This window comes from Miniopterus schreibersii, assembly GCF_964146895.1.
Source record: "Miniopterus schreibersii genome assembly, chromosome: 2".
Taxonomy (NCBI): Eukaryota; Metazoa; Chordata; class Mammalia; order Chiroptera; family Miniopteridae; genus Miniopterus; species Miniopterus schreibersii.
Genome location: NC_138102.1, coordinates 74,013,760 through 74,022,822, shown reverse-complemented (window position 1 = coordinate 74,022,822; position 9,063 = coordinate 74,013,760). Strand labels below are relative to the sequence as shown.

The 9,063-nt window shown below is 36.8% G+C and overlaps 1 pseudogene across 1 annotated transcript; it reads left to right on the top strand.

The window, feature by feature from the left end:
• The first annotated feature begins 6,009 nt into the window (after nucleotides 1-6,009).
• Nucleotides 6,010-6,653, top strand: LOC308552850 (tRNA-splicing endonuclease subunit Sen15 pseudogene; annotated as a pseudogene). The gene has a single exon. The product of its transcript is annotated as a tRNA-splicing endonuclease subunit Sen15 pseudogene (transcript).
• The last annotated feature ends 2,410 nt before the right edge of the window (nucleotides 6,654-9,063 follow it).

The following is a 9,063-nucleotide window of genomic DNA, read 5'->3' as shown; positions in this document are numbered from 1 at the left end:
CAACACAAGGATGTCCACTTTCACCACTTCTATTTCACATAGTATTGGAAGTTCTAAATGGAGCAATTAGGCAAGGAAAGAGGTAAAAGAAGTATCTCTGTTTGCAGATGATATAATCTTGCATGTAGAAACCTTAAAGATTCCACCAAAATAACTACTAGAACTAATAAATGAATTTAGCAAAGTAACAGGATACTAAGTCAACACACAAAAATAACTTGGGTTCCTATGCATGAACAATGAACAATCTGAAAAGGAAATTACAAAAACAAATTCTATTTACAATAGCATCAAAAACAATAAAATACTCAGGAATTAACTTAACCAAGGAAGTGAAACACATGTACAATGAAAACTGTAAAACATTGCTAAAAGAAATTAAATAAGTGATAAATAAATGGAAATACATCTCATGCTCATGAATTAAAAAGGTTAATATTGTCAAAATATCAATATTACCCAAAGCAATCTACAGATTCAGTGCAATCCCTATCCAAATACCAATGACAGTTTTTGCAGAAATAGAAAAACCCATACTAAGATTCATATGGAATCTCAGGGGACCCCAAATAGTCAAAACAATCGTTTTAAAAGAACAAAATTGGAGGATTCACACTTCCCACTTTCAAATTTTACTACAAAGCTACAGTAATCAAAACACTGTAGTACTGGCATAAAGATAGGTGTATAGACCAAAGAATGGAATAGAGAGAGAGCCAAGAAATAAATCCTCACATATATGGTCAAGTAATTTTTAACAAGGGTGTCAAGACTATTCAATGGGGAAAGGACAATCTTTACCAAAAATGGTGCTAAAAAAACTGGATATAAACATGGAAAAGAATCAAGTTGGACCTTTACCTAACACCATATACAAAATTTAATTAATGGACCAAGGACCTAATACAAAACCTAAAACAATAAAACTCTTAGAAGAAAACATAGGATAAAATCTTCACGTTGGATATGGTAATAATTTCTTAGATATGACACCAGTAACAAAAAATAGACAGACTGCAGCACATCATAAAATTTTTTAAAAATGTGTGCATCAAAACACTATCAGCAGCCTGGCCGGGCGTGGCTCAGAGGTTGAGCGTCGACCTAGGATCCAGGCAATCAGGGTTCGATTCCTGGTTAGGGCACATACCCGGGTTGCGGCCTCGATCAATGACTCTCTCATCATTGATGTTTCTATCTCTCTCTCTCCCTCTGCTTTCCTCTCTCTGAAATCAATAAAGATATATATTTTTTTAAAAACACACACACACACAAAAAAACCACTATCAGCAGAGTAAAAAGGAAACCAGGATGGGAGAAAATATTTGTAAATCATGTATCTATCAAGGGATTAAAACTCAACAACAACAAAAACCCAATTCAAAAATTGGGAAAGGAATTGAACAGACTTTTCTCCAAAGAAGATATACAAATGGCCAGTAAGCACATGAAAAGATGCTCATCACTAGTGATTAAGGAAATACAAATCAACACTATTGTGAGATACCATATCATACCCATTAGAATGGCTACTATCAAAAAAATAGAAAACAACAAGTGTTGGCGAGGACGTAGAGAAAGTGGAACCTTCAGCACTTGGTGAGACTGTAAAATGGTACAGTCACTATGGAACAGTATGCAGTTCCTCAAAAACAAAATAAAATTACCATATGATTCAGCAATTCCTTCTGGGTATATATACGAAAGAGTAAAAGCAGGGTCTCAAAGAGATATTAGTACACCATGTTCATAACAGCATTATTCACAGTACCTAAGTGTATAAGTAACCGAGTGCCCATCAACAATAAATAGATAAGCACAATGTGGTCCACACATATCATATTCAGCCTTAAAAAGGCAGGAAATTCGGTAGTATACTACAACATGGATGAATCTTCAGGGCATTATGCAAAGTCAAATAAGACAGTCACAAAAGGCCGAATACTGAATGATTCTACATATATGAGGTATCTAAATTAGTCAAAAATCATAAAAACAGAAAGTGTAATGGTAGTTGCCAGGAGCTATGGGAGGAGAGAATGAGGGGTTGTTTCCTGGGTATGGGGTGTCAGTGCTACAAATGAAGTTATAGGAATGGATGGTGGTGATGGTTGCAAAACAATGTAAATGTATTTTAATACCACTAAACTGTAACTTAAAAATGGCCAAGATGGTAAATTTTATGTTACGTGTATTACATTACAAAAAAAAGTATCCAGATGCAAGTTCTGGGATCTTAATTTCCAGCTTGGGCCTGTAACAGGACCATAAACATGAACACTGCTAATGAACTAAGGACCAAGATCCACTCAAAACAAATCATCCCAAAAGTTCTAGAGATGGATGGTGGTAGTGGTTGTACAACAATGTGACTGTACTTAATGTCACAGAACTGTACACTTAAATATGGCTTAAATGATAAATTTATTTTACCACACTTTTTAAAAATCTCAGCCTGAACTGAACTGGCTGACAGAGGTTTTGAATTCTCTGCAACTTGGAGAATAAAGCAATCAGTTGAAAATGCTACCTATAGCAATCTCATCCCAATTCTCACAGACTCCTTGTGACCTTGAGAAAACAGAACATTAAAAATCCCAGAAGAATCCAAGAGGAAGGAACACTTCCAAACTCTTTAGCCTAATTCCACTAGCCTAATTCCAAAACCAGATTAAGACACTACAAAGAAAGAGAATTACAGGCCAATATCCCTGATGAACATAGATGCTAAATTCCTCAACAAAATATTAGCAAGTCAGATCAAGCAATATAATAAAAAGATCATACACCATGACCAAGTGGGATATACGCCAGGGATGCAAGGCTGGTACAATATGCACAAATCAATAAACATGACACATCACATAAACAAACTGAAAGACAAAAATCCACATGATCATATCAATAGATGCAGAAAAAGCATTCGATAAAATCCAACATCCATTTTTGATAAAAAAAAAAACTCTCAGCAAAGTGGGAATAGAGGGATCATACCTCAACATAATAAAGGCCATATATGACAAACCTACTGCCAACATCATATTCAATGGGCAAAAACTAAAATAATTTCCCCTAAGAACAGGAACAAGACAAAGATGTCCACTTCCACCACTGTTATTCAACATAGTACTGGAAGTCCTAGCCACAGCGATCAGATAAGAAGAAAGCATAAAAGGCATCCAAATTGGAAAGGAGAAAACAAAATTGTCATTATTTGCAAATGACATGATATTGTACATAGAAAACCCTAAAGACCCCACCAAAAAACTACTATATTTAATAAATGAATTCAGCAAGTTAGCAGGATACAAAATTAACACCCAGAAGTCAATGGCATTTTTATATACCAATAATGAACTCTGAGAAAGGAAGCTAAAAAAATAATCCCATTTAATGTTGCAACTAAAAAAATCAGATACCTAGGAATAAATTTAACCAAAGATATAAAAGACCTTTACTCAGAAAGCTACAGGACACTGAAAAAAGAAATAGAGGAAGATATAAACAAATGCGAAAATATACCATGTTCATGGATTGGAAGAATTAACATCATTAAAATGTCCATACTACCCAAAGCAATCTATAAATTCAATGCAATCCCTATTAAAATACCAATAGCATATTTCACAGATCTAAAACAAACACTTCAAAAATTTATATGGAACCAAAAAACATCCCGACTAGCCATGGCAATCTTGAGAAAGAAGAACGAAGTTGGAGGGATCACAATACCAGGTATCAAGTTATACTACAAAGCCACTGTAATCAAAGCAACCTGGTACTGGCACAAGAACAGACATATAGATCAATGGAACAGAACAGAGAACCCAGAAATTGACCTATGCCATTATGGTCAATTAATATTTGACAAAGGAGGCAAGAACATACAATGGAGTAAAGACAGTCTCTTTAATAAATGGTGTTGGGAAAACTGGACAGGTACATGCAAAAAAATGAAACTAGACCACCAACTTACACCATACACAAAAGTAAATTCAAAATGGATAAAAGACTTAAATGTAAGACATGAAACCATAAAAATCCTAGAGGAAAACATAGGCAGCAAAATCTCAGACATCTCTCGTAGCAATATGTTTGCTGATACATTTCCTAGGGCAAGAGAAACAAAGGAGAAAATAAACAAATGGGACTAAAATAAAATAAAAAGCTTCTGCACAGCAAAAGAAACCATCAACAAAATGAAAAGGGAGCCCACTGTATGGGAGAACATATTTGCCAAGGACACATCTGATAAAGGGTTAATATCCAAAATATATAAGGAACTCATACAACTTAACAAAAGGAAGACAGACAATCCAATTTAAAAATGGGCAAAGGACCTAAATAGACACTTCTCCAAAGAGGACATAGAGATGGCCAAGAGACATATGAAAAAATGCTCAACGTCACTAAGTATCAGAGAGATGCAAATTAAAACCTCAATGAGGTATCAATTCACACATGTCAGAGTGGCTACCATCAACAAATCAACAAACAACAAGTGCTGGCAAGGGTGTGGAGAAAAGGAAACCCAGTACACTGCTGGTGGGAATGCAGATTGGTGCAGCCACTATGAAAAGCAGTATGGAGTTTCCTTAAAAGATTAAAAATTGATCTGCCATTTGACCCAGTGATCCCACTTCTAGGAATATATCCTAAGAAACCTGAAACACCAATCGCAAAGAACTTATGCAGTCCTGTGTTCATAGCACCACAATTTGCAATAGTTAAGATCTGGAAACAGCTCAAGTGCCCATCAGCAGATGAGTGGATAAAAAAGCTGTGACAGATTCACACCATAGAATACTGTGCAGCTGTAAAAAAGGATCTTTTATCCTTTGGGACAGCATGGAGGGAACTAGAAAGTATTATGTTAAGTGAAATAAGCTTGTCAGAGAAAGACAAGTACCACATGATCGCATTTATATGTGGAATATAATAGACAAAATAAACTGATGAACAAAATGGATCCAGAGACATAGAAGCATGGAACAGACTGAGGGATGTCAGAGGGAAGGTGGGGAGTGGGGAGTGGGTGGGGAGAGATTAATCAAAGAACTTACATGTTTATAAGCATAAGCCATGGACACAGACACTAGTCTGGGGAAGGCCTGGGGGTGGGATGGATGTGGGGTGGAGGGAATCAATGGGGGTAAAAAGGGGACATCTGTAACACTTTCAACAATAAAGGTAAAGAAACTTAAAAAAAAAAAAAAAAGAAGAATCCCAGAAGTAATGGGCAAATCTTGTAGGCTGCTTCCATTTAATGCAACAAGTATTTATTGCATTATCTACTATCTGCAAATTATTGTTTAAAAAGCACAAAATAGAATAGTGATGCAATTCAAGATGAAGTCTGCCAGTGGCCTTAAGCAGTTCTTGGATATTTGTAACTCTCTTCTAAGATGTGGATTGCTTTTAAATCTAGAATCATCAGAACTCTCACACATACATTCTGTGGAGATCTGCAATAGCTTATATTTAGTCAGCTTCTCTTTCCGTAAAGTACTGTGGAATGTTTCAGAAATATATTTGCAAGATTCCAATTAATGAAGCAAAACCTCGTAAGAGAAAATGTAGCTCTCTCTACCATATGAAAACAGTATAATCTGAAAGTAGTATAGTCAAAGGGAGACTAAGTATTGTGTAAAACACCCCAGGAGTTTACAGGGTAGGTACGTAGTCCACATGATGGACTCTATCTAGAGGTTTCCCCCCACTGTAAAAAAAAATAAAGGTTAAAAAATTTTTAATTATAAAACATTAAGTTCATTGAATTAAAAGAAAATAGCTAAAAACTGAAATAAAAAGCAAAACTTTCACATTTATTCTTTCAGCTCAATTTTGACAGATAGTTAATATACTTTTAGAAATATTATATCATTAAAATATAAATCGTATATTTACTGCAACTCCCATTTTCCCCCACTTACCATAATTTGGACATCTGAATTCCAAGCAGGTCTTTTTTGCTTTAAAGATTTTCTTATAAAATATAAGGTGTAACGCATGGAAGAGTGCGGTGACTCCAAGCCGGAGCCAACCCCAGGCTGCAGCGGTGTGGGCCCAGGCGGCGCTCGCGGTGGCAGCAGTGGCATCGCCCACCCATGGGCCCTGGAGGACGCCTGGATGGGCACCCACCCAAAGTATTTAGAAATGATGGAATTATACATAGGAGATACTACCCAAGTTTATATAGCATTCTTGGTTTACCTGGACCTCACGGAGAGTAAAAGTTGGCATGAAGTAAACTGTGTGGGATTACCAGATCTCCAGCTCATCTGCCTTGTGGGTACTGAGATAGGAGAAGGGTTACAGACTGTGGTGCTTACATCTATCAGTGCTTCCCTTGGCCATTATAGGATAAGAGAGATCTTGAAGGGGTCTTGAAAATTGCAAGGTGATCCAGATTTGCTGATGTCCTTTACTTTGGCCATAGTGGAGTCCGATTCCACAATAGTCTATTATAAACTTACTGATGGATTCATGCTGCCAGACCCTCAGAATATTTCCCTTAGAAGATGACACCTATACTTCCCGGTGCTCACTTTATTTATACAAGATTGGACTTGAGACCCATCAACCTGCTTAATCTTTTATCTCAGAGACAGTCAGGGTTGACTTAGCTAGTCCCATTCCATCAATTTTTTTCCTAAAGTATAAAACTTTCCCAGATAGGGGAATGTTTTGTTGTTCAAATATATGAGGTAGTTGCTCTAAAACTTTCTTATCTGGAGACAGTGTAATTACAGTTGTGTACAAGTTTATGCCTGGAGTGTGGTAAGAGGGGTGGAACTCATGTTTCTTCTGTCATCCCCCGCTCATAGCTGCCTCTTTGCTCACTGCTGCTGCAGGCTCATCCTAGAGGCTGCCACTCTTTCCCTCACTCAGCCTCTCAATGCCTTTGGCCACTGCAGCTAGCTTGGAATGCCTTTCACACACGTATCGATACCTGGAGAGTTTACTTCAGTCTGCTTTTTCATCCCAATAGAAAGTAAAATATTTATTTTAATTGTTTTTACCATTGCAATTACTGTTACATTCCTCTTTGGTTTACTTTAAATCAGAACTATAAATATGGTCATCCAGAGTGTAAACTTACATGTCTGGATTAATAAGGAACAGAAAAAGTGCTACCTACCAGAGTATTGAGCCTTCCTTTCCTTCTTGTTACCACAACACTATATCATAGTAGACTGTTAAAAGAGAAGCAATGGGGGACAGTGTAAGCCTTAAAAACATCTTTAGGAAGTAGGCCCAGTTATTCCACTTTTGTTATATCCCAATTAAGTTGCCTAAAGTATAAAAATTATCTGCACAAAGATGTTCTAAGTAACATTACTTGTAATTGCCCAAATTAAACCACTTAAAAGTTTAGGGCAGGGGTTAATAAACTTTTCCAGAAAGTAAATATTTTAGGCTTTGCAGGCCATAGAGTCTCTGTCACATCTCAACTCTACAGTTTGTAGCACAAAAATAATAAATAATAGGTAAACAAATCGGCATGGATGACTGTGTTCTAATAAAACTTTACTTACAAATGCAGGCCCATAGTTTGCCAACCATATGTATATCTCCAATGAATGGTACATTACATACTCATTAAAAATTAGTAAAGAATATAATGAACATAAGAAAATATTAAGTAAAAAAAAAGCAAAATATAAAAGTGTTTAAATGGGTATGATTGTGGCTATAAATAACACACCAAGCATATAAAAAGTTGACAAAATAAATTACTAACTATGGTTATACAGGATGGCAGGCAGTAAAAGGATGAGTTGGTCTTTCTTCAACACTTGAGTTTTTACTTGTATTACTTTTATAATAAACAAGTTTCTAAAAAGTATCTTGAGATCCGTATTAGTTATCTATCATTGCATAGTAATATAACAAATTTTGCAACTTAAAACAGCACCCATTTAAGATCTCAAAGTTGAGTCTTTTATAAGGCTGCAGTCAAGGTGCTGGCCAGGACTGCAGTCTCATCTGAGGCTTGGCGCGGGAAGGGTCTGCTTCCTCACCCCTTATCAACAGCTTTCAGTTCCCTGTTGGCTGTTGGACTGAGGACCTCAGATCCTAGTGGGCTGCTGGCAAGAGGCCACTCTCAGCTCTGCCATTTGGGCCTTGCCAGCACAACTGGTTGGTTCCTCAAGGCCAACAAGGTGCTTCTCAGCAAGATAGACCTCATAATCTTACATAACACGATCTTACACATCCTCTCACCTTTGCCATATTCTACTGATTAGAACCAAGTCATGGCTAATTACTCTAGAAAAACGAAAATAACAAAAATGGAAAATGGCAAAAAGTAGAAATATTACAAAATGGTATCAAAGCATCACTCTTGGTCTGTAGTAGTTTCTTTTTTCCTTTGATGGCATTTGAATTTCACGTTTATTTTTTTTAATTTATTGTTGGCAGTATTACAGATGTCCCCCATTTTCTCTCCCTTTGCCCCCCTCCACCCAGCTCACCCCCACCCCAGGCCTTCCCCACACTATTGTCTGTGCCCATGGAATATGCTTATATGCATATATGTTCTTTGGTTAATCTCTTGATGGAAGGCCTTGGCAGCTCTTTTAGACTCCCTCTGCTCCTCCAGAAAGTCTGAAGATGTAATAAGTCAGAACAGTATGTTTCTGTAACTCTAGTCGTCAGTTTTCAGATCTAAGAAGTCTAAAATAGTTTACGATTAATTAGGATTTCTACCACTTGATTCCTTTTGAGGCTTTTCATCACAGTGCTAGGAAAATGATGCACCTTTAGAAAGAAATGTAAAGCTCAATGAATGTTAGATTTGTGTCCTATCTGATAACCAGTGGTTCCCAGATTACTACAAGACCAGAAGTGTCCTTCGGATTGACTGAAAGCCTTCTCATAGAAACTGTTAAAATTGTATGTCTCAGAATGTTGACTCTGTTTCAGAATGTTCCCTGTATATTTGACCAAAGTTGTTCTGTCCAAAGCCCGCTAAAGTGAATAAAGGTCCAGAACAGTTTGGAAAGGGAGACAACCCAGCTGTGTCTGTTTCATTTTAGTGGAAAACTAGGTACAGTGATT